Source organism: Mesoplodon bidens (assembly GCF_964165515.1).
Source record: "Mesoplodon bidens genome assembly, chromosome: X".
In the NCBI taxonomy this organism is placed as follows: Eukaryota; Metazoa; Chordata; class Mammalia; order Artiodactyla; family Ziphiidae; genus Mesoplodon; species Mesoplodon bidens.
The window spans coordinates 14,128,088-14,155,604 of record NC_138163.1 but is presented as its reverse complement, the minus strand read 5'-3'; positions in this window follow the sequence as shown (position 1 = coordinate 14,155,604).

The following is a 27,517-nucleotide window of genomic DNA, read 5'->3' as shown; positions in this document are numbered from 1 at the left end:
CCTTCCCCACCTAAGGCTGGTGAGTGATGAAAGCATCCTCAGTCTTTAAGGCTAAGCTCAAATGGTTCTTTCCCTCTGAAGCCTCTCTACCACCAATGCCTGCAGAGTTCATTGCCCCTAGGGTCCTACAAATTCTTATATTAAAGCAATAGCCATATTGTATTAGAATGGTTCATTTATATGTTTGTCTTGTTGTAATATACAACAAGAAGGAGCATATTTCATTCATCTCTGTAATCCCAACCACTTTAACACACCTGACACAATGTCAAGGTTGCTGCTCAATGTAGTTTGATGAACTGCTGGAGGACTGAACAATCAAATCATTCTGTAGATACTGGATCATTTCCTTAACCTGCTCTATAATGTTTGCTTTAGAAAATGTTAAACTTAAAATCATGTAAAATTTTTATTTTGAAAAATTCAAAGTACAAGAAAGAAAGTTAAAAAAAAAGAACACTAAACACAAAAACTCAAAACACTCTCTATGATATGCACACTTTCAGCAACTATCTCTTTGTACATGGCTTTACACATATGTAATTTACATGTGCAGTTACATAAAGCAATTATATATAAATGTTGAGAATTATATATATATATATATTCATACATATACATAAATATTGAGAAAGCCTGTACATCTATAGGATTTTTACACTTCATTAGCCACTCCTCCAATGGATAAGCAGTGTTAAAAGCCTGGTGTGAATCTTTGCATATCTTTGTCTATGTTCATAAATAAGGTAACATACATATGTATGCATAAAAACATATAGGGTCACTATTTTACTCTTTACTGCACGTAGTTTTTCTCACTTAGAAACATTTCAGAGAAATGTTTTCCACATCGTCTGGTATAGACTTAACACACTTTTTAAACTAGTTATGTAAAATGCAATGGTTTGAGTGAAAGACAACTTATTAAACCATTCCTCTATTGAGGACATTCAAGTTGATTCCAGTTTTTTGGCTACTAGAAAAAACGTTGCAATTAATCTGAATATATACGTAAAATGTATCTTGTTCATATTCACTGTTATATACCCGTGCTTTTATCTTCTATGGAAGAAGGCCCCGGAAATGGAATTGCTAAGTTAAAGTTTATGTAAATTCTTAATTTTAATAGGGGTTGCCAGATTGACTTCCAAATGGCTTTAATATACTGCACATTTCCCTCGGCAAATGTATGAGATAACATATTAACCTCCACAACACTCCAGCAATGTGTGATAACATGTTTAATGGTCTTAAAGTGATATTTCCTTGTTAATTTAATTTCAATATGCCTGATTGCTAGTAAAGTTGAGTAATTTCACTTGTTTATTGGCAAGGGGGTTTTCTGCCTCCTTGAACAGCCCTTTTTACCCTTTTTAACCACTTTCACTTAGGGTGTTTGTCTTTTCTTATTAATGAGTGTGAAATTTTTTATATGTTGGATATTGAACCCTTTATCTGTCGTGTGTCTTACAAATATATGTTCCTGTATTATTTGTCTTCTGGTTATATTTACCTTTACGTTTGCCATATGATTACATTTTAAGTTTTAAACACTCAAATATGTCAGTCATTTCTCCAGAGTATCTAGGTTTTCCAGCTTGCACAGAAATTTTTCTTGACTCCTAGATTATGCATACGTTTTCCATAATATATATATTTTACTTCAACATTTTTATCTTTAGATCATACAGAACTTCATGTTGTGTGAGAGAGGAGTCCAAACTTATTTTATCCTTTTTAATACATATAAATAATAAATGTATGCAGTACTACTAAGAAGAAAATAGAGTCAAAAAACCAAACAAAGCCCACTTTATTTTGGATACAAATCCAGCCCTGAAACTTACTAGCTGTTGCCCTGAGAAAGTCATTTAATTTATGTGAACCTCTTTCCCCATTTGTAAAAGGGAGATAATAATGTCAACATGACAGAAGTTTTATGAGAATTAATGTATGTCAAACAGAGTGACTGGCATATAGAGTCAGAGGTCAACAAAGATAGCTATAATGACTGTTGTTTAACTCCCTCTGAAATGCTTTTGCCTTGAACACGCTTAGGAATGCTGATAGGCCCCATCGTGTCTTGCTTCATGGCTCACTTTGATTTTGCATCTTTAATGGAGTTTTTATTATACAGTGCTCCTAAGGTAAAAAAAAAAGAAAAGAAAAAGAAAAACATTACAGGAAGTTGGCCTCAAAGATATTATCAACCAGGTAGAGTGCTACTGAGGTGAACATTAGAGGACAGACTAAGGTGGCCTAGATCCACCTCACACAGAAATACATCCTTTCACAAAGGGAAAAGATCTGCTAGAAGTTCCTGCTTCCAGAAAAATAAGACAAGGATGTTAATAAATGTGATGTCTTGGGGGAAGGTGGCAAACATATTTGAGGCTCCGAATTTCCAGAGAGTATTTGAGAGAACACTTTGCTCTATATGGCCCAGGGAAATTAACCAAAAGCTCCCTAACTTGGGTGCCCCTCATGCGCCAGATACCATCACTGACAGAACTGGAATTCACAGTCAATATTAAGTTCCCTTATAGATCATTCTTCATTTCATAGGAAGGAGAAATAACTTTCCTAAGCAGTTAGGAAAGTTATTTATTTATTTATTTTGAACAAACACACTTTTTTTTAATATATTTACTGGAGTATGATTGCTTTACAATGGTGTATTAGTTTCTGCTCTATAACAAAGTGAATCAGCTATACATATACGGATATACCCATATCCCCTCCCTCTTGCATCTCCCTCCCTCCCACCCTCCCTATCCCACCCCTCTAGGTGGTCAAAAAGCACTGAGCTGATCTCCCTGTGCTATGTGGCTGCTTCCCACTAGCTATCTGTTTTACATTTGGTAGTGTATATATGTCCATGCCACTCTCTCACTTTGTCCCAGCTTACCCTTCCCCCTCCCCGTGTCCTCAAGTCCATTCTCTAGTAGGTCTGCGACTTTTTTTTTTTTTTTTCGGTACGCGGGCCTCTCACTGTTGTGGTCTCTCCCGTTGTGGAGCACAGGTTCCGGACGCGCAGGCTCAGTGGCCATGGCTCACGGGCCCAGCCGCTCCGCGGCATGTGGGATCCTCCCAGACCGGGGCACGAACCCGTGTCCCCTGCATCGGCAGGCGGATTCTCAACCTGTATGCCACCAGGGAAGCCCAGGTCTGCGTCTTTTTTCCCGTCTTGCCCCTAGGTTCCTCATGACCATTTTTTTTTAAAGATTCCATATATATGTGTTAGCATACGGTATTTGTTTTTCTCTTTCTGACTTACTTCACTCTGTATGACAGACTCTGGGTCCATCCACCTCACTACAAATAACTCAGTTTCGTTCCTTTTTATGGCTGAGTAATAGTCCATTGTATACATGTGCCCCATCTTCTTTATCCATTCATCTGTTGATGGACACTTAGGTTCCTTCCAAGTCCTGGCTATTGTAAATAGAGCTGCAATGAACATTGTGGTACATGACTCTTTTGGAATTATGGTTTTCTCAGGATATATGCCCCATAGTGGGATTGCTGGGTCATATGGTAGTTCTATTTTTAGTTTTTTAGGGAACCTCCATACTGTTCTCCTTAGTGAGTGTATCAATTTACATTCCCACCAACAGTGTATGAGGGTTCCCTTTTCTCCACACCTTCTCTAAGAATTTGTCCATTTCTTCCAGGTTGTCCATTTATTGTTTGTAGATTTTTTGATGATGGCCATTCTGACCGGTGTGAGATGATACCGCATTGTAGTTTTGATTTGCATTTCTCTAATGATTAACGACGTTGAGCATTCTTTCATGTGTTTGTTGGCAATCTGTGTATCTTCTTTGGAAAAATGTCTATTTAGGTCTTCTGCCCATTTTTGGATTGGGTGGTTTGTGTTTTTGATATTGAGCTGCATGAGCTGCTTGTAAATTTTGGAGACTAATCCTTTGTCAGTTGCCTCGTTTGCAAATATTTTCTCCCATTCTGAGGGTTGTCTTTTCATCTTGTTTATGGTTTCCTTTGCTGTGCAAAAGCTTTTAAGTTTCACTCGGTCCCATTTGTGTATTTTTAGTTTTCTTTCCATTTCTTTAGGAGGTGGGTCAAACAATATCTTACTGTGATTTATCTCAAAAGAGTGTTCTTCTTTTATTTCCTCTAAGAGTTTTAGTGTGTCTGGCCTTACATTAAGGTCTTTAATCCATTTTGAGTTTATTTTTGTGTATGGCATTAGGGAGTGTTCTAATTTCATTCTTTTCCATGTAGCTGTCCAGTTTTCCCAGCACCACTTATTGAAGAGGCTGTCTTTCCTCCATTGTATACTCTAGCCTCCTTTATCAAGATAAGGTGACCATGTGTACATGGGTTTATCTCTGGACGTTTTTGGATGGAACGTCCTATAAATATCAATTAAGTCCATCTTGTTTAATGTATCATTTAAAGCTTGTGTTTCCTTATTATTTTTCATTTTGGATGATCTGTCCATTGTTGAAAGTGGGGTGTTAAAGTCGCCTACTATGATTGTGTTACTGTCGATTTCCCCTTTTATGGCTGTTAGTATTTGTCTTATGTATTGAGGTGCTCCTATGTTGGGTGCATAAATATTTACAAGTGTTATATCTTCTTCTTGGATCGATCCCTTGATCATTATGTAGTGTCCTGCTTTGTCCCTTGTAAGTCATTATTTTAAAGTCTATTTTGTCTGATATGAGAATTGCTACTCCAGCTTTCTTTTGATTTTCATTTGCATGGAATATCTTTTTCCATCCCCTCACTTTCAGTCTGTATGTTTCCCTAGGTCTGAAGTGGGTCTCTTTTTGACAGCATATATACGGGTCTTGTTTTTGTATCCATTCAGCCAGTCTGTGTCTTTTGGTGGGAGTATTTAATGCATTTATATTTAAGGTAATTATCGATATGTATGCTCCTATTACCATTTTCTTAATTGTTTTTCATTTGTTATTGTAAGTCTTTTCCTTCTCTTGTGTTTCCTGCCTGGAGAAGTTGGTTTAGCATTTGCTGTAAAGCTGGTTTGGTTCTGCTGAATTCTCTTAGCTTTTGCTTGTCTGTAAAGGTTTTAATTTCTCTGTCAAATCTGAATGAGATCCTTGCTGGGTAGAGTAATCTTGGTTGTAGGTTTTTCCCTTTCATCACGTTAAATATGTCCTGCCCCTCCCTTCTGGTTTGCAGAATTTCTGCTCAAAGATCAGCTGTTAACCTTATGGGGATTCCTTTCTATGTTATTTGTTGTTTTTCCCTTACTGCTTTTAATATTTTTTCTTTGTATTTACTTTTTGATAGTTTGACTACTATGTGTCTTGGCGTGTTTCTCCTTGGATTTATCCTGTATGGGACTCTCTGTGCTTCCTGGACTTGATTAACTATTCCCTTTCCCATATTAGGGAAGTTTTCAACTATAATCTCTTCAAATATTTTCTCAGTCCCTTTCTTTTTCTCCTTTTCTTTGGGAACCCCTATAATTTGAATGTTGGTACGTTTAATCGTGTCCCAGAGGTCTCTGAGACTGTCCTCAATTCTTTTCATTCTTTTTTCTTTATGCTGCTCTCCACTAGTTATTCCCACTATTTTATCTTCCAGGTCACTTATCCGTTCTTCTGCCTCATTTATTCTGCTATTGATCCCTTCTAGAGAATGTGTAATTTCATTTATTGTGTTGTTCATGATTGTTTGTTTGCTCTTTAGTTCTCCTAGGTCCTTGTTAAACTTTTCTTGTATTTTCTCCATTCTATTTCCAAGATTTTGGATCATCTTTACTATCATTATTCTGAATTCTTTTTCAGGTAGGCTGCCTACTTCCTCTTCATTTGTTAGGTCAGGTGCGTTTTTACCTTGCTTCGTCATCTGCTGTGTGTTTTTCTGTCTTTTCATTTTGCTTATCTTACTGTGTTTGGGGTCTCCTTTTCACAGGCTGCAGGTTCGTAGTTCCCGTTGTTTTTGCTGTCTGTCCCCAGTGGCTAAGGTTGGTTCAGTGGGTTGTGTAGGCTTCCTGATGGAGGGGACTAGTGCCTCTGTTCTGGTCAATGAGCCTGGATGTTTTCTTTTTGGTAGGCAGGTCCATGTCTGGTGGTGTGTTTTGGGGTGTCTGTGACCTTACTATGATTTTAGGCAGCCTCTCTGCTAAAGGGTGGAGTTGTGTTCTTTTCTTGGTTGTTGTTTGGCATAAGGTATCCAGCACCGTAGCTTGATGGTCATTTAGTGGAGCTGGGTCTTGGTGTTGAGATGGAGATCTCTGGGAGATTTTCACCATTTCATATTACGTGGAGCTGGGAGGTCTGTGGTGGACCAATATCCTGAACTTGCCTCTGCCACATCAGAGGGACAGCCCTGACGCTTGGCTGGAGCACCAAGAGTCTGTCACGCACATGGCTCAGAGTAAAAGGGAGAAAGAAAGAAAGAAATAAAGAAAGAAAGAAAGAAAGAAAGAAAGAGAGAAAGAGAGAAACATGTAAAATTAAATTAAATTAAACATTTAAAAAGTTATTAAAATAAAGAACAAAAATTTATTATTAAAATTTTTTAAGTAATAAAAAAACGAGAAAGAAGAGAAAAACCAGACGAAGAAACAAATTCACCAATGATAACAAGCACTGAAAACTATACTAAAAAAAAAAAAAAAAAACGGACAGACAGAACCCTAGGACAAACGGTAAGTGCCAAACTATACAGACAAAATCACAAACAGAAGCATACGCATACACACTCACAAAAAGAGAAAAAGGGAAAAAATGTATAAATAGCGTTGCTCCCAAAGTCCACCTCCTCCATTTGGGATGATTCGTTGTCTATTCAGGTGTTCCACCGATGCAGGGTACATCAAGTTGATTGTGGAGATTTAATCCGCTGCTCCTAAGGCTGCTGGGCGAGATTTCCCTTTCTCTTCTTTGTTCGCACAGCTCCCGGGGTTCAGCTTTGGATTTGACCCCGCCTCTGCATGTAGGTCTCCTGAGAGCGTCTGTTCTTCGCTCAGACAGGACGGGGTTATAGGAGCCGCTGCTTTGGGGGCTCTGGCTCACACAGGCCGGGGGGAGGGAGGGGTAGGGAGGGAGGGTGAGCCTGCAGTGACAGAGGCCGGCATGACGTTGCACCAGCCCGAGGCACGCCATGCGTTCTCCCGGGGAAGTCGTCCCTGGATCACGGGACACTGGCAGTGGCGGGCTGCACAGGCTCCCTGAAGGGAGGTGTGGATAGTGACCTGTGCTCGCACACAGGCTTCTTGGTGGCGGCAGCAGCAGCCTTAGCATCTCATGCCCATCTCTGGTGTCTGCATTCCTAGCCACGCCTCGCGCCCGTCTCTGGAGCTCCTTTAGGCGGCGCTCTGAATCCCCTCTGCTCGTGCACCAGGAAACACAGAGGGAAGAAAAAGTCTCTTGCCTTTGCGGCAGCTCCAGACTTTTCCTGGACTCCCTCCTGGCTAGACGTGGCGTACTAAACCCTTCAGGCTGTGTTCACACTGCCAGTCCTCTCCCTGCGCTCAGACCGAAGCCCAAGCCTCAGGTCCCAGCCCCCACCCGTCCCGGCATGTGAGCAGACAAGCCTCTCAGGCTGGTGAGTACTGGTTGGCACCGATCCTCCGTGCGGGAATGTCTCCGCTTTGACCTCCGCACCCCTGTTGCTGGGCTCTCCTCTGTGGCTCCGAAGCTGCCCCCGTCCGCCACCTGTAGTCTCCGCCAGTGTAGGGGCTTCTAGTGTGTGGAAACCTTTCCTCCTTCAGGCTCCCTCCCACTGGTGCAGGTCCCGTTCCTATTCTTTTGTCTCTGCTTTTTCTTTTTTTCTTTGGCCCTACCCAGCTACGTGGGGAGTTTCTTGCCTTTTGGGATGTCTGAGGTCTTCTGCCATCGTTCAGTGGGTGTTCTATAGGAGCAGTTCCACGTGTAGATATATTTCTGATGCTTCTGTGGGGAGGAAGGTGATCTCCATGTCTTACTCTTCCGACGTCTTGAAGTTCCCTCCAGTCTATTTTAGAACGTTTTCAACACCTCAAAAAGAAACCCTCGTATCTTGTAGCTGTTAATCCCCTATGCTCCCAACAACTTCTGCCTCAGCCTTAAGCAATTATTGATCTATTTTGTAGCTATAGATTTGCCTGTTCTGAGCATTTCATATGAATAGAATCACATAATATGTGGTCTTTTGTGACTGACTTCTTTCACTTAGCATAATGTTTTTAAGGTTCAGCCATATTGTAGCATATATTAGTTCTTCATTCCTTTTGATGTCTGAATAGTATTCTGTTGTATGGATTTGCCACGTTTTGTTTGTCCACTGGTCAGTTGATGGGCATTTGGGTTGTTTCCATCTTTGGGTATTATGAATATTGCTGCTATGAATATTTATGTACAAGTTTTTTGTATGGACATATATTTGCATTTATCTTGGGAATATACCTACAAGTGGGTCATACAGTAGCACTGTTTCACCCTCTGAGAAACTACCAAACTTTTCCAAAGCAGGTATACCATTTTACATTCTCACTAACAGTGTATGATGGTTCTGATTTCTCTAAATCCCAACCAACATTTATGATTATCTGACTTTAGGATTCTAGCCATCCGCATGGGTATGAAATGGTATCTTTCTGTGGTTTTCATTTGTGTTTTCCTGATGAATAATGATGTCAAGCGTCTCTAATGTGCTTGCTGGCCATTTGTATATCTTCCTTGCAGAAATGTCTATTTAGATCTTCTGCCCATTTTAAAAGTTGGGTTATTTACCTTCTTATCACAGGCATGTAAGAGTTCTTTATATATTCTGAATAAAAATCCCTTATCAGATACACGATTTACAAATATTTTCTCCCATTCTGTAGGTTGTTGTGCTATATTCTGTACATGAATTATTTGAGTTGATCTTTGCAACAGCTGTATGAAATATTATCCTTCTATTTTTTTTTAGAGATCAGAAAACAGGCTCAGAGTGGTTAAGTACCTATCCTAACTCACAATGCTAGCATGTGATGGTTCCAGGATTTGCACTTAAATATCTATTGGAATTTCAGTTAAAGTCCTCCATCCTCTTGCCTTGATGCTCATATACACAGTTTGTATTTGATGAAAGAAATTGAATCTTAGGATTGTATTGCCCTGTCTATTCTTCACTCGTAGACATTCCAGTGGATAAACACTGAAAATGAAAACACTTTGGTAATACTCCTCAAATTGATTGTCTGGGGACCATGCTGATTCCCAGCAGGAAGGTGTAGCCACAGGGCTCCTGAGGTTGGTTGAATTGATGTTCTGAGTCTGGATTTATAAGCATGGGGAATTGTTCTTTTAAAAGACAATGACAAAGAGAACCCTTCTAATGTGAGCCAGATGCAGCCATGAATTTGAATAAATGTTTGCTGGTAACCATACTTAGGTGGGAACATCTGCCCACTGATGAGCTCCCTGGAGTTTTAGCAGGTGAATTTACGTAGGAAATACAGCTCCAAGTACTTCCTCCTGAGGAGAGATGTTAGGCAAAAAGAAGCTTAATTTCCTTTCTTCCATTTTTTGTCCACCTGCCATTTAGGAAGCCTAAGTAAATACATTCCTGTCTTGGGAAAATACCACTTCCACTTGGCCTTCCATCTTCCCCAGCTTTGGCTTTGCACGTGCCCAGTAAGTGTTGGTGCTTGCATCTGGGCCACATATGTGCAGGCACCTTGGGTTGTCCAAGAATAGTGCATGGCTCCATAAGCCTATAGTAGCAACCCTCTGACATTAGAATTTGCTGTTGATATTTTTCATACACACTCACACTCTTGAGCAAACACACTAGTTTCCTTTCAAGCCTACCCTCTTAGATGTCCTTACTAGTCTATCTTTGCAATGCCGGATCATCATACAGCATACATGATATTTAGAGGAAACAGGTTTCAGTGGTGTTTCTGGATTCTTCTTAGTTCTAGGTCAGCCTAGATTAAGCAATCTGTAGTCTGGAGGGCTTTACTCACCTCCCAATCTGCCGTTCAGTCACAAGGTCCATCTTGTCTTATCACTTTTACTTAAGTCACCACCCTGCAGATTATCCATCATTAACTAGACCCTTATTCACGTATTGGTCTGCACTTGACGGAATTGGACCCAACCCTCTCCCCAACTTCATGAGCGCTTCTTTCCTGCCCTCTGTAACTCATAGTCTATCATTAAGAAACTCCCCAGTAGCTTCAAGTTGTTCTCTCCGTGTTCCCTTAATCTCTGTTTTATGACTGGAATATGGCTGTGCCTTGAGGAAATCACTTCCCCTGCAGTCCTCTTGAGCAAACGTTAGTTTTCCTCACATACACCAAGGAGTCGACTCACTGTCACTTTCAAACGATTTCTGCTCCTTTCTCTTTCAAAATTCAGAGCTCATTTGTAGTTCTTGCTATTAGATAATATCATGTGCTACGCCATCTATTTCTTTACCTTCATTCATTAGACACTTTCCTGAGTCTTCTTCTCCACTTTTAGTACTGCCACCATGTTGGCAACTTCAACATCTGTCATCTATGTGGATATTCATCCAGCATTTTTGGCATTGCAAACCTTTCATGCCCTCAATTCCAATGGTATTTTTCTTCCATCATACTTAAGCCACTCTCTCTAATGCTCATGCACTAGACATTGACTTTCTCAAAAATTACAGCAACTCTGAAATCCTGATTTTATAACATACATCTCTTGGGCTACAACTGATTATCCTTCCTAGCAAAATACCTCCCTCACGTGCAGGTATACACACCTTCACACACCCAACTCTAAAAATTCTTCAATTTTGAACTCCAATCTGTGAATTCTACTACTTTTCAGCATCAGCCACATTTCTCTTTTCGCATTTCCTCATTGCTTACCAATTTATCATTAGTATCACTTACTTTCATCAACCTTCATCTCCCTACTCACTTTCCCACCCTAGTACTTCCCTGGCAAAACCACAACCCTTGTTAAATTTAGCTATCTACCTGCTTTGTTCCTATATACGAGTGATGGATGTTGCTGTAGAAATTTACAAGGCAAAGCTAACTGATCTCACCTTAAAGTCTTGATCACATATCTTAAATGATCATTCCTTCCATGTTATACATCCATTTCCATTATACAAAATGAATATCCAATACTTTATCTTCCCCTCAATTTCTCAAAACCCTACCCTCACTCTTGTTATTTTATGCCCTTATCTCATCCTTCACTGAGAAAACTGAAGAGTCAAGAGAAAATTCTTTTATATCTTCCCCACCAAATCTACCATCTTACCTGCATTTGTAATCATACCATAATCGTTTCCTTCTCCACTGTAGAATCTATAAATATTACTCATTCTCATGGAAAGCCAAGATTTCCACATTTGCTACCAATCCCATCTACTAGTGCTCTGAATACCCCTCTTGCTTTCTCAATATTTTTTCTTCTGCAATTATCCCTTTGGATTTTTATGTCGTCAGTTTCATTCAGTCATTTATATTGGCTAGATGCTTTCTAGAATCTACCCTCTTAAAAATACACTCTCTTAATACCAAATCCCCCTCCAGCTATAGTCCCATATTTCTCCTCCCCTTAGCACCAAAACTCGCAAAATAAATTGTCTATCCGCCCCTCACTTTCTGATCTCACATTTTCTCCTTAATACACATCCAGGTTTATATTAAAATATTTTCCACTCTTTCAATTTCCTTCTTATCAAATTTACCAATGACCTCTCTACTAACAAGTTCAATCGTCATTTGTCTGTCCCTATATTACCTGTAAAAGTATTTAATAAAGTTGTCCATTTTTTACTTCTTGAAACGTTATCTGCCCTTTGCTTTTGTGTTGCTCAATTCACCTGTTTTTTTTTTTGTTGTTGTTGCTGTTGTTCCCTCCTTTTCAACTCTTTTCATTATATACCTAGGAGTAGAGTTACTGGGTAATATGGCAAGTCTATGTTTAACTTGTTGAGTAACTGCCAAAATGTTTTCCACAGAGGCTGTATCATTTTATGTTCCCACCAGACGTGTATGAGTGTTTCAATTTCTCTACATCCTTGTCAATACTTGTTATTTTCTTTTAAAAAAAGTTATAGCCTTCCTAGTGGGTATGAAGTGGCATCTCATCGTGGTTTTGATTTGCATTTCCCTAACGACTAATGGAATTGAGCATATTTTCATATGTTTGTTGGCTATTTGTATATCTTCATTAGCACAATGTCTATTTAAGTCCTTTACCTGATTTTCAGTTGGGTTGTTTGTATTTTTGTTGTTGAGTTGTAAGTGTTCTTTCTGTATTCTGGATACTACACTTTTACTAAATATATGATTTACCAGGATCTCTCTTTGGTGTGCCTTTTTGCTTTCTTCATGGTATTTTTTTGCAGAAGAAAACATTTTAAAATTTTGATATAGTCCAATTTACTCTTTCTTTGTTGCTTGTGCTTTTTGTGTCATATCTAGGAAACCATTGCTTAACCAAGTTCTATATGCTTTTGATCCCCATAACTGACCAAAAAAGTTGAAACCCATTCATTCAACAGAAATATTCATGGCCACCTACTATGTGCCAGGCTCTACTGTAAATACTGGGGAGAGTGATGAACAAGATGGTGGAGACAGAGATTGCTAGCTTATCTCCAACATTTAAGTTCTCCTCTTCTACCAGGTAGACTACATTTCTCATTTTCTCTTGTAGTTACATGTGGCTATGTGAGTTTTTCCCAAGGAAATGTGAGCAGGAGTAATGCATACCCCTTTTGAGCCTGGCCCATAAATATTCCCATGTGCCCTCCTATATGCTCTTTTCTGCTTCTGCAATTGGAATGGAGATGTCCTGGCAGAAATGACAGAAACCACTCTTTTGCCACTTATCTCAATAGGGTTGTGACGAGGATTAAATATGTATATGGGTATTTAGCATAATTCCTACTTAGAGTTAGTAGTCAATAAATGTTAGTTTCGGTAATTATTATTACAGTCTTTGGGTGCTACAGTAGTCACCCAGGATGGGAAACATGTTAGAAACCCCTCATAATTCAGCAGATAGTACAATGAAGTCTGCTCTTTTGTGACCAGTGTGTCAGACCTCCTGAGGCTAGCAGTCTTTTCTCTTTCTACACAGTTTCTCTGTGATGAACCAAGATAATTCTAAGCCACCTTAAATAATATTTAAAGGACCATAATTTGGGATATACTAACCTAGTGAAACGTAGTTTAACTGAAAACAATATAAGTGTGGTTATAATGGTTATGAGAATTCTAAACTGTGCTAAACACCTTGTATTTACACAACATTATTCTATAAAAGAGCCCTACCACTGCCTCTTCCCCTGCTTCCCTAGATCGGATAAGAAAGCTCAGGTACTCTCTCTTCTGTGGGCCAGGAGGAAGTTCAGGCTGTGCAAAACCTGACCTGTGTGTGGGAACACTCCAGCGTCATCCCCTCACCACCAACAAACCCAAGCCAGTCTCCTTCTTCTGCTCTCTCAAGCCATTCTTGAACCTGCTTGAGAGCCTGCCCTGCTCTCCCCAGAAAGCCTCCTTATGTAGTAAGGTTTTTCATACTCTCTAGGTGTATGTGTTATCAGTCTCGACATCCAAACCGAATTTGGGTTGAAGGGTCCATCCTCTCTCTGTGGTGTGATTAAAACAACTGGTCCTGTGAGCAGGACATCAAGGTGCTATCCCTTACCACCGGGGGTCTTTCTTCTCTTGCTTTGGCTTTCTAACTGGCTCTGCTCTATGCTGGTGAACAGGCACTTGGGCTACTGCCTGCTGGCTAGCCTGTGCTTTGAACTTGCTTCTTTGTGCTGCATTTGTTAGTCCTACTGAGTGTCTGCTAAAGCTTTGACCAACATAAGTCAGTTTAGCCACTTGGCATATAGTGAACGGATTCTTGGATTGGGACCTTCCTTAAAGCAGTCCTGAATCCTGTGTCTCAACCTGGACCTATTTGTGATTCTCAGGTTGAATCACGTGTTTCAATTCCAAACTAAGGTGCGACTGATACTAACCTCAAAGAAATGACTCTTACCTTGTGAACACTGGTTGTGTCTCAACCACATGTTGGCCCCCTTTCTATATAGAGCTCAGGAGAAAGACTGACAGCCTGTTCAATATACAGGTCCATTGGATGGTCACTCGTGTGGAGGAAGAGCCGTTAACTATGTGGGATGCTGAGGTCATACTTCTAAAAGTAAATGACTCACTAGTACCTTACAAAATGCTTCTGCTGCTGCCCCTGTGCCTCTGTCATAAATAAAAATGATCCTGATCCTCAGACCTCTAGAGAAAAACATTTGTGTCACCTCTGTGACAAAGCCAAGAGATTAGTTCAACCATTGCCACGGGGAAGTCCATAACACTGATGGTACTGACTTGATTTGAGGTTCTCTGGAAGAAGAAACTTATAAAAACTTTTACCTATAAGAGCAATAACATCTGCAGACCTAATGTAAAAGACAAAACACAAGACCCCAAACTGTCAAAGTCTTCAAAAACAAGAAGTCTATAAAACTGTCACAGCCAAGAGGAGCCTAAGAAGTTGTAACATGGAATGACTAAATTTAATGTAGAATCTTGGTTGGGATCCTGGGACAGAAGAAGAATATTAGGTAAAAAATAAGGCAATCTGGGGCTTCCACGGTGGCACAGAGGTTGAGAATCTACCTGCTGATGCAGGGGACATGGGTTCGAGCCCTGATCTGGGAAGATCGCACATGCCGCAGAGCAACTAGGCCCGTGAGCCACAGCCGCTGAGCCTGCGCATCTGGAGCCTGTGCTCCGCAACAAGAGAGGGCGCGACAGTGAGAGGCCCGCCCATCACGATGAAGAGTGGCCCATGCTTGCCACAGCTAGGGAAAGCCCACGCACAGAAACGAAGACCCAACACAGCCAAAAATAAAAATAAATTAATTAAAAGAAGGCTCAAGATTTAAAAAAGAAAGGAATTCTGATGATGTACAGACTTTAGTTAATAATACTGTTTCAGTGTTGGTTCACTAAGTTGAACAATTGTACCATACTAATGTACAATGTTAAGAAGGGAAATTTGTTGTGGAGTGTATGAATATGATCTTCACAATTACTCTGTAAACCTAAAACTGTTCTAAAATAAAAAAGTTTTAAAAACCACACAATACCAGGTGATGAGATCTGGGAGACAACAGAATTAAACACTGAATGGGGGTGGCCATGTGGAATGGTTTGGAGGGAACACCTTCTCCCTAACATGTGCACCACAAGGATTGAACCAGAGAAGATGAGGAAGAGTGGAAGGTCAATTTGGGAAGGCTCTTTACTGGGTGTTGAGGAAGCACTCCCTTTCTCAAACCAGAGCACCTAGATTCCTCTGCACCCCTCCCCTCCCCCCATGTATCTTCAAGAGTAGTGCTTTGTGATGTCACAGCCACCCCAGCGCTACCATTGGCTGACCAATCAAAGCTTATGGGTGTGGCTCTTCATTGTCCTGGCAGGGTATATATAGAGAGGCCAGGAGCCTTGGAGTAGAGCACACTGTTACTACTGACATGGCAGAGGAAACTACAGTCCCCCAGGAGCCTAACCGTGATGCACGGACAAACACCGAGAGGTCAGAGCAACAAACACCGGGGGGCCAACGCAGAAGGGAGAGGATGAATTCTCCACTCCAGGGCTCCAAAATGGAGGAGGTCAGATTACCCGACTCACGTGCCTCCTCTTCATCACCCACCCAAGACTTACCCAGCCCTTCCCTGGCACAAACCCCTTCTCAATCCACACCCATTCTCTCAAAGTTCTCCTTCCCATCCTCTTTCCCCAAATCAATATCTTTCTGTATCACTTTGTTTTCCGAGCAGATTCAGGAGGTGGTCGAGTTAACAAAATCAGTCCGTCGTCAGAATTCGGGAAGAGGTTCGTCACAGAAGAAGTCAAAGATGCTAGCATTCTATTACTGGCGGAGTACAACAATGACTAAAGAGCCAGAGGAGGATGAAAACGTCCCAGAGGGCTCTTCCAGCAGTTCATAAAGTGCTGCCCTGGGTCTATCAGGTGACTGAGACCTTGCTGTCTCTGTTGTCTCTCCAGAGAAAGCACTGGAGACATGGTCACCTGTGTAGAGACCAAATAAAAAAGCCCTCAGCTATTGATGTACAAGCTGTTGTAGAAAGATGTGTGTGTATCTCTGTCTGTTCTTCGGTGATGGGGACTGAAGGAAGGCAGGAAGGGGCAGGCGTGTGAGAAGGGAGGGAGGTAGTATCCTGCCAGTTTGGGGCCCAGACCAGCCAGTCCATAGTTAGCCAGACACCGGGAATAAGGACTGGGTGAGGACTGAGCTCTGAAGACAGATTTCTTCCTGAACACTTTATCCTGCTGCTGAGGAGGAAATGGACTTGGTGTTTCCGTGTGTGTTTGGGAGGTCCCAGATGGGGAGAGGGTTGCTGTATGGGTGGTGGCAGTGTGTGTCATAATCTGATTCCACTTTTGATGTTTGACAATGGACAGTTTTGAAGCCTCATTAATTCCCCTTCCCCTTCTGGCCCACATCTGGCCACACTTTATGTTCATCCACTCCCAGCCAGGGAGTAGGTGAACATAAAATAGAAACAGATATGCCTAACCTGAACCATCTGAATTATTTCCGTGCCTAACTTTTCCATAGCCAAGACATCCATTACCCTAAAATATCCTCTAGTGCACGTGGAGAACCTGACCCAATAAGTAATCAAGTTAAGTCTCTGGCCCTTATAATCAGCTTGAAAACTATGGGACCCTATGGACCTTTCCCCCTAGTTAAAATAATACCTCTCACCTCAGTGTTTAAGAAAAGGTTCAATCTAAATGAAAGCACGGTTTTCACAGATTGAAACCCATTATATAATACCTATTTAGAGAAGGTGTGGTTATCCCCACTTCTGCTGCATTTAACAGCCAAGTTTTACTTGTTCGTAAACCCGGGAAAACAGGACCGGTGCCTCAGTGTGAATTCGTACCCTTGGCGTCATGGCCCCACCTATTGAAATGACTGATTCCACCCAATGATAAATAAGTAACTGGTAAATACTTTGCAGTTAGAGCAAAGTATTTGGCTAGCATGTTCTATTCAGTGCCTAGTTCAACAACCTCTCAGCTGCAGTTAACCTTCACCTTTAAAGGGACACAATACACCTTCACCTGGGTACTCAATGGGCTCTGTCTCCACGCCTGCCATCTCACATAGTCTTCACAGGCAATATTTTAACCAGCTCTAACTTTTTTCGGGTACACAGTTATGACATCACACTAATGACATCCTCCTTTGAGGAGATTCACATGAGACACATAGTACAGGGCCCCACCACTTCAGTTAAGCTCATGAAAATTATTTAGTAAGTTGAGGGCTGCTCCAGTCCTGACAGTGTCAAGAAACAGCTTTTAGTCTTCTTAGGACCCACATTGTTAAAACAAGCCCAACATGTTTTCGACATGTTTAGATTCTGGAGGCAACACTCCTCATTTACAAAGCTTGTTTTTTTGTTCTGTAACTTGCATATAGGCACAACTTGAATGAGACCCCCTGTAAAAAGATACTAGAATCTGCCTGAATGGCCATAGATCAGGCATTCCTGTTACGGCCCCCCGGGATTCCTTCACTGTGGGAGCTTTAGCCACCTTCTCTCATATATCTTGGAGTCCCTCTACCGTCAGTGATGGCCGTTAGTTGCATGGGCTTCTGATACAAGGAACTACCTTCCTTGGCCCAATGCTGTATGCCATTAGTGTAGCAATTGGTGGGTACATACTGGACTTTCCTGGAAATATAGACTATCTCAGGTCCTGAACCTGTGACCCTCAGTATACAGCTGCCCGTTAGGCCTTTGATCATGGAAACAGCACCCTGCAAGCCCAGCACAGCTAGTGAGGCCTCCTTGCTACAGGATGGAGCTGAACCTGGGCTCTCTGCATACCCTACTTTCAGGAGAGGGTAACGTCCCCTGTGCTGGGTCCCTTGCCGGATGCCACAGTGCTAGAGGAGGTCATCTCTTAGAACACTTGGATACCTGGGGAGCCCCTTAGGCTCAACACACTGAATACCAAAGGGGGTTCATTCACTTAACCAATGGCATTGCCACTGTCACACTTAATGGAGCTTGCTTGACTCTTGCTGCTTTTCATCTCTTAATCAGAATGTTCCTGATAAAGGACAGGACACAGGATCAGCTCAGTTGGCCAAACTTTAGCCAGTTATCTGAGCACTTGGCCATGTCTTAGCCAACAATTGGCCTCATCTTCACATTTTTATAGATCTTAGGGCCACTGCCAGCGGTCTGACCATCTGTTCCGGCCAATGCAAACAATTCCTTCTCCAAGGTTGCCTCATTTGGGGTAAAGAACTCATAGAATCTCTTGCCTCACGGATACCCAAAATATAAATCAAGGGCACACATCTTCTGCACATATTAAAGCCACAATACAATGTCTCACCATAGCACTCTTTACCTTCTTTGAAGTTCGGCACATTGATAGAGAGACTAAGGCACTCATTTCACTTCTCAGAATATATAGTACTAGCTCTTGATAGTACTAGATATTCAATGGAACGTTCACCTTTCTTATTGGTCTCATGCTGCAGGTGCCATAATGGCTTACATAAACAAGTCCAAATTAAATTAAATACACCACGCAATGTTTTAGTTATCAGACAAACACCATGGGTAAGTTGTCATTGAGACTGATCCAATTTTTTCAGTTTTATTGAGGTATAATTGATAAATAAAAATTGTATATACTTAAGGTGTAGAACTTGATGTTTCAATTATTTCTATAACTATACCTATATCTATAGAATGAAAGAATCACAACCATCTAATTACCCATCACTTCACAGTTACCAGTTTTTTCTTTTTTCTTTTTTTGGTCTAACTGCCTTTTTGATGCATAACTCATTATGTGAGTAATAATCCTTTTCATACCTTCTTGGTATATGTGTGGCATCATTAGTCTTGACATTCAAACCAAATTTTGGGTGAGGGATGTACATTCCACTTCTGTGAGGTGACAACAAGCTCACATATCCATAAATATATATATATATGTAGTTATACTCATAGGCATATGAGTATGACACTTTAAAAAGATACCAGTATTTCAGGAAACAAATATGTCCTGAGTGCCTAGTAGGTGTCAGATATTACTCTTGGTTGGGAATTAGAGTGAAGAACATGAAATCAATAGTTCCTGTCCTCAAGTAACTTCTGTTTTCATGGGCAAAGGGGTCGTTCTTGTTGTTGGTGTGGGGAACCTTCTCTAAGGAGCTGATATTTGAATCAAGATCTGAATAATGAGGTCGAGTCAGCTGTGTGAAGACTTTGAAGAAGAGCATTTTAGGTAGACTAGCAAGTAGCAATGCCGTGAGGCCAGAACGAGAACAGTGTGTTGAGGAAGAGCAGAAGGGTGAGTGACTGGAGTGCAGTCAGAGAGGGACAGAGCGGAGATTGATGACCGAGACTGGAGAGGCTGGCAGAGAAGTGGTCACATAGGGGCCTGCAGGGTAAGAACTTGGATTTTATCTTACGTGCAGTGGAGGGCCACTGGATGGTTTGATAAAGGAAAGTGATGTCGTCTGATGTATGTTTTAGAAAGTTCACTGGATGTTGTGAACTGTGTAGGACCAGAGGGGTGACAGGCTGTTGGGACAATACAGGTGTGATATGATGATGGCTGGGACTAGGGTTTAGCAGGGGGAATATAACTTAGTGTCTAGTTGAGCAGTTGGGAGCATAGGATTTAAAGTCCGATCTCAATTTACAGCTTCACCACCTAAAAGCTATTTGAACTTGAGTACGTTTCTTAACTCCTGTAAGACTTAGTTTCCTCATCTGTAAAAAGGGAATGATAGTAACATGTATCTAGATCTTAGAGCCATGCTGGGATTAAATGAGGTAATTTATGTAAAACACCTGACATTATATTAGGCCAATAATAAGCATTTGATTAAATGGCTTCTGTTGTTATCATCTATGATATAAATACATACATGCATAATCCTTGCTTCTTTCTCCCCCACTCCCCAAAAGCTAGTGTGTCTTATGTTAACTGCTGCTAACCCATGAGTACTGAACCCTTGTGTTTTCCTTGAAGACACTGTATTTTGGGGCACCTTACCTCAATGGTCAAGCATTCTGGTACCTTGAGATACTTTATAATGTGTCTGTATATGGCTTATGATGAATTTATTCAGTAAGTGGCAGTAGTGTCTGATTTCTAACATTCTCTTCTTTCTACCTAATGAATCATTGCTTGAATACTTATCCACTTTTCTCCAACCTCTTCCACAGGTCCTAAATGAACAGCAACCCATATTTCTTCCCCAACTGCAAACCTAATGTACTGAACTTAGTCAGATTGCTTTGACAGTTGCTTCCTTTCATTAAACGCAGCTTAGAGTTCTTCTTCCCTCAGAAAAACCTGCTTGCATGTTTCAAAGCTGGTTCTCATTTTATTAGTTCCTGATCAGGACTCTTCCAAAGTCTCTTGTTCCATTTGCCCATCTTCCACACATTATCATCATTTGAGACTATAAATAATAAACTGTTTACTTCCTCCTCCACATACTTGATGAATGAAATAGGACTAGATGTTGATTCCTTCCTCTTTGAAGGGATTGCTTTCCCTTCCCCACCTAAGGCTGGTGAGTGATGAAAGCATCCTCAGTCTTTAAGGCTAAGCTCAAATGGTTCTTTCCCTCTGAAGCCTCTCTACCACCAATGCCTGCAGAGTTCATTGCCCCTATGGTCCTACAAATTCTTATATTAAAGCAATAGCCATATTGTATTAGAATCGTTCATTTATATGTTTGTCTTGTTCTAACATACAACAAGAAGGAGCATATTTCATTCATCTCTGTAATCCCAACCACTTTAACACACCTGACACAATGTCACGGTTGCTGCTCAATGTAGTTTGATGAACTGCTGGAGGACTGAACAATCAAATCATTCTGTAGATACTGGATCATTTCCTTAACCTGCTCTATAATGTTGGCTTTAGAAAATGTTAAACTTAAAATCATGTAAAATTTTTATTTTGAAAAACTCAAAGTACAAGAAAGAAAGTTAAAAAAACAGAACCCTAAACACTAAAAACTCAAAACACTCTCTATGATATGCACACTTTCAGCAACTATCTCTTTGTACATGGCTTTACACATATGTAATTTACATGTGCATTTACATAAAGCAATTATATATAAATGTTGAGAATTATATATATAAATATATATTCATACATATACATAAATATTGAGAAAGCCTGTACATCTATAGGATTTTTACACTTCATTAGCCACTCCTCCACTGGATAAGCAGTGTTAAAAGCCTGGTGTGAATCTTTGCATATCTTTGTCTATGTTCATAAATAAGGTAACATACATATGTATGCATAAAAACATATAGGGGCACTATTTTACTCTTTACTGCACGTAGTTTTTCTCACTTAGAAACATTTCAGAGAAATGTTTTCCACATCGTCTGGTATAGACTTAACACACTTTTTAAACTAGTTATGTAAAATGCAATGGTTTGAGTGAAAGACAACTTATTAAACCATTCCTCTATTGAGGACATTCAAGTTGATTCCAGTTTTTTGGCTACTAGAAAAAACGTTGCAATTAATCTGAATATATACGTAAAATTTATCTTTTTCATATTCACTGTTATATACCCGTGCTTTTATCTTCTATGGAAGAAGGCCCCGGAAATGGAATTGCTAAGTTAAAGTTTATGTAAATTCTTAATTTTAATAGGGGTTGCCAGATTGACTTCCAAATGGCTTTAATATACTGCACATTTCCCTCGGCAAATGTATGAGATAACATATTAACCTCCACAACACTCCAGCAATGTGTCATAACATGTTTAATGGTCTTAAAGTGATATTTCCTTGTTAATTTAATTTCAATACGCCTGATTGCTAGTAAAGTTGAGTAATTTCACTTGTTTATTGGCAAGGGGGTTTTCTGCCTCCTTGAACAGCCCTTTTTACCCTTTTTAACCACTTTCAATTAGGGTGTTTGTCTTTTCTTATTAATGAGTAGGAAATTTTTTATATGTTGGATATTGAACCCTTTATCTGTCGTGTGTCTTACAAATATATGTTCCTCTATTATTTGTCTTCTGGTTTTATTTACCTTTACGTTTGCCATATGATAACATTTTAAGTTTTAAGCACTCAAATATGTCAGTCATTTCTCCAGAGTGTTTAGGTTTTCCAGCTTGCACAGAAATTTTTCTTGACTCCTAGATTATACATACGTTTTCCATAATATATATATTTTACTTCAACATTTTTATCTTTAGATCATACAGAACTTCATGTTGTGTGAGAGAGGAGTCCAAACTTATTTTATCCTTTTTAATACATATAAATAATAAATGTATGCAGTACTACTAAGAAGAAAATAGAGTCAAAAAACCAAACAAAGCCCACTTTATTTTGGATACAAATCCAGCCCTGAAACTTACTAGCTGTTGCCCTGAGAAAGTCATTTAATTTATGTGAACCTCTTTCCCCATTTGTAAAAGGGAGATAATAATGTCAACATGACAGAAGTTTTATGAGAATTAATGTATGTCAAACACAGTGACTGGCATATAGAGTCAGAGGTCAACAAAGATAGCTATAATGAGTGTTGTTTAACTCCCTCTGAAATGCTTTCGCCTTGAACACGCTTAGGAATGCTGATAGGCCCCATCGTGTCTTGCTTCATGGCTCTCTTTGATTTTGCATCTTTCATGGAGTTTTTATTATACAGTGCTCCTAAGGTAAAAAAAAAAAGAAAAGAAAAAGAAAAACATTGCAGGAAGTTGGCCTCAAAGATATTATCAACAGGGTAGAGTGCTACTGAGGTGAACATTAGAGGACAGACTAAGGTGGCCTAGATCCACCTCACACAGAAATACATCCTTTCACAAAGGGAAAAGATCTGCTAGAAGCTCCTGCTTCTAGAAAAATAAGACAAGGATGTTAATAAATGTGATGACTTGGGGGAAGGTGGCAAACATATTTGAGGCTCCGAATTTCCAGAGAGTATTTGAGAGAACATTTTGCTCTATATGGCCCAGGGAAATTAACCAAAATCTCCCTAAATTGGGTGCCCCTCATGCGCCAGATACCATCACTGACTGAACAGGAATTTATAGTCAATACTAAGTGCCCTTATATTTTTTTTTTTTTTTTTTTTTGCGGTACGCGGGCCTCTCACCGCTGCTGCCCCTCCCATTGCAGAGCACAGGCTCCGGACGCGCAGGCTCAGCGGCCATTGCTCACGGGCCCAGCCGCTCCGCGGCATGTGGGATCTTCCCGGACCGGGGCACGAACCCGTGTCTCCTGCATCGGCAGGCGGACTCTCAACCACTGCGCCACCAGGGAAGCCCCTAAGTGCCCTTATAGATCATTTTTCATTTCATAGGAAGGAGAAATAACTTTCCTAAGCAGTTAGGAAAGTTATTTATTTATTTATTTTGAACAAACACACTTTTTTTTTAACATCTTTACTGGTGTATGATTGCTTTACAATGGTGTATTAGTTTCTGCTCTATAACAAAGTGAATCAGCTATACATATACGTATATACCCATATCCCCTCCCTCTTGCGACTCCCTCCCTCCCACCCTCCCTATCCCACACCTCTAGGTGGTCAAAAAGCACTGAGCTGATCTCCCTGTGCTATGTGGCTGCTTCCCACTAGCTATCTGTTTTACATTTGGTAGTGTATATATGTCCATGCCACTCTCTCACTTTGTCCCAGCTTACCCTTCCCCCTCCCAGTGTCCTCAAGTCCATTCTCTAGTAGGTCTGCGACTTTTTTTTTTTTTTTCGGTACACGGGCCTCTCACTGGTGTGGCCTCTCCCGTTGTGGAGCACAGGTTCCGGACGCGCAGGGTCAGTGGCCATGGCTCACGGGCCCAGCCGCTCCGCGGCATGTGGGATCCTCCCACCCCGGGGCACGAACCCGTGTCCCCTGCATCGGCAGGCGGATTCTCAACCAGTATGCCACCAGGGAAGCCCAGGTCTGCGTCATTTTTCCCGTCTTGCCCCTAGGTTCCTCATGACCATTTTTTTTTAAAGATTCCATATATATGTGTTAGCATAGGGTATTTGTTTTTCTCTTTCTGACTTACTTCACTCTGTATGACAGACTCTGGGTCCATCCACCTCACTACAAATAACCCAGTTTCGTTCCTTTTTATGGCTCAGTAATAGTCCGTTGTATACATGTGCCACATCTTCTTTATCCATTCATCTGTTGATGGACACTTAGGTTCCTTCCAAGTCCTGGCTATTGTAAATAGAGCTGCAATGAACATTGTGGTACATGACTCTTTTTGAATTATGGTTTTCTCAGGATATATGCCCCATAGTGGGATTGTTGGGTCATATGGTAGTTCTATTTTTAGTTTTTTAGGGAACCTCCAAACAGTTCTCCTTAGTGAATGTATCAATTTACATTCCCACCAACAGTGTATGAGGGTTCCCTTTTCTCCACACCTTCTCTAAGAATTTGTCCATTTCTTCCAGGTTGTCCATTTATTGTTTGTAGATTTTTTGATGATGGCCATTCTGACCGGTGTGAGATGATACCGCATTGTAGTTTTGATTTGCATTTCTCTAATGATTAACGACATTGAGCATTCTTTCATGTGTTTGTTGGCAATCTGTGTATCTTCTTTGGAAAAATGTCTATTTAGGTCTTCTGCCCATTTTTGGATTGGGTGGTTTGAGTTTTTGATATTGAGCTGCATGAGCTGCTTGTAAATTTTGGAGTCTAACCCTCTGTCAGTTGCTTCGTTTGCAAATATTTTCTCCCGTTCTGAGGGTTGTCTTTTCATCTTGTTTATGGTTTCCTTTGCTGTGCAAAAGCTTTTAAGTTTCACTCGGTCCCATTTGTTTATTTTTAGTTTTGTTTCCATTTCTTTAGGAGGTGGGTCAAACAAGATCTTACTGTGATTTATCTCAAAAGAGTGTTCTTCTTTTATTTCCTCTAAGAGTTTTAGTGTGTCTGGCCTTACATTAAGGTCTTTAATCCATTTTGAGTTTATTTTTGTGTATGGCATTAGGGAGTGTTCTAATTTCATTCTTTTCCATGTAGCTGTCCACTTTTCCCAGCACCACTTATTGAAGAGGCTGTCTTTCCTCCATTGTATACTCTAGCCTCCTTTATCAAGATAAGGTGACCATGTGTACATGGGTTTATCTCTGGACGTTTTTGGATGGAATGTCCTATAAATATCAATTAAGTCCATCTTGTTTAATGTATCATTTAAAGCTTGTGTTTCCTTATTTTTTTTTCATTTTGGATGATATGTCCATTGTTGAAAGTGGGGTGTTAAAGTCGCCTACTATGATTGTGTTACTGTCGATTTCCCCTTTTATGGCTGTTAGTATTTGTCTTATGTATTGAGGTGCTCCTATGTTGGGTGCATAAATATTTACAAGTGTTATATCTTCTTCTTGGATCGATCCCTTGATCATTATGTAGTGTCCTGCTTTGTCCCTTGTAAGTCATTATTTTAAAGTCTATTTTGTCTGATATGAGAATTGCTACTCCAGCTTTCTTTTGATTTTCATTTGCATGGAATATCTTTTTCCATCCCCTCACTTTCAGTCTGTATGTTTCCCTAGGTCTGAAGTGGGTCTCTTGTTGACAGCATATATACGGGTCTTGTTTTTGTATCCATTCAGCCAGTCTGTGTCTTTTGGTGGGAGCATTTAATCCATTTCCATTTAAGGTAATTATCGATATGTATGCTCCTATTACCATTTTCTTAATTGTTTTCCATTTGTTATTGTAAGTCTTTTCCTTCTCTTGTGTTTCCTGCCTGGAGAAGTTGGTTTAGCTTTTGCAGTAAAGCTGGTTTGGTTCTGCTGAATTCTCTTTGCTTTTGCTTGTCTGTAAAGGTTTTAATTTCTCTGTCAAATCTGAATGAGATCCTTGCTGGGTAGAGTAATCTTGGTTGTAGGTCTTTCCCTTTCATCACGTTAAATATGTCCTGCCCCTCCCTTCTGGTTTGCAGAATTTCTGCTCAAAGATCAGCTGTTAACCTTATGGGGATTCCCTTCTATGTTATTTGTTGTTTTTCCATTGCTGCTTTTAATATTTTTTCTTTGTATTTACTTTTTGATAGTTTGACTACTATGTGTCTTTGCGTGTTTCTCCTTGGATTTATCCTGTATGGGACTCTCTGTGCTTCCTGGACTTGATTAACTATTCCCTTTCCCATATTAGGGAAGTTTTCAACTATAATCTCTTCAAATATTTTCTCAGTCCCTTTCTTTTTCTCTTTTTCTTTGGGAACCCCTATAATTTGAATGTTGGTACGTTTAATCGTGTCCCAGAGGTCTCTGAGACTGTCCTCAATTCTTTTCATTCTTTTTTCTTTATTCTACTCTCCAGTAGTTATTCCCACTATTTTATCTTCCAGGTCACTTATCCGTTCTTCTGCCTCATTTATTCTGCTCTTGATCCCTTCTAGAGGATATGTAATTTCATTTATTGTGTTGTTCATGTTTGTTTGTTGGCTCTTTAGTTCTTCTAGGTCCTTGTGAAACTTTTCTTGTATTTTCTCCATTCTATTTCCAAGATTTTGGATCATCTTTACTATCATTATTCTGAATACTTTTTCAGGTAGACTGCCTATTTCCTCTTCATTTGTTAGGTCTGGTGCGTTTTTACCTTGCTCCTTCATCTGCTGTGTGTTTTTCTGTCTTTTCATTTTGCTTATCTTACTGTGTTTGGGGTCTCCTTTTCACAGGCTGCAGATTCGTAGTTCCCGTTGTTTTTGGTGTCGGTCCCCAGTGGCTAAGGTTGGTTCAGTGGGTTGTGTAGGCTTCCTGGTGGAGGGGAGTAGTGCCTGTGTTCTGGTCAATGAGGCTGGATCTTTTCTTTTTGGTAGGCAGGTCCATGTCTGGTGGTGTGTTTTGGGGTGTCTGTGACCTTAGTATGATTTTAGGCAGCCACTCTGCTAATGGGTGGAGTTGTGTTCCTTTCTTGGTAGTTGTTTGGCATAAGGTATCCAGCTCCGTAGCTTGCTGGTCATTTAGTGGAGCTGGGTCTTGGTGTTGAGATGGAGATCTCTGGGAGATTTTCACCGTTTGATATTACGTGGAGCAGGGAGGACTGTGGTGGACCAATATCCTGAACTTGCCTCTGCCACGTCAGAGGAACAGCCCTGATGCTTGGCTGGAGCACCAAGAGTCTGTCACGCACACGGCTCAGAATAAAAGGGAGAAATAAATAAATAAATAAATAAATAAAGAAAGAAAGAAAGAAAGAAAGAAAGAAAGAAAAATGTAAAATTAAATTAAATTAAATTATTTAAGAGTTATTAAAATAAAGAACAAAAATTTATTATTAAAATTTTTTAAGTAATTAAAAAAATGAGAAAGAAGAGAAAAACGAGAAGAAGAAACAAATTCACCAATGATAACAAGCGCTGAAAACTATACTAAAAAAAAAACCAAAAAACGGACAGACAGAACCCTAGGACAAACGGTAAGTGCCAAACTATACAGACAAAATCACACACCGAAGCATACGCATACACACTCACAAAAAGAGAAAAAGGGAAAAAA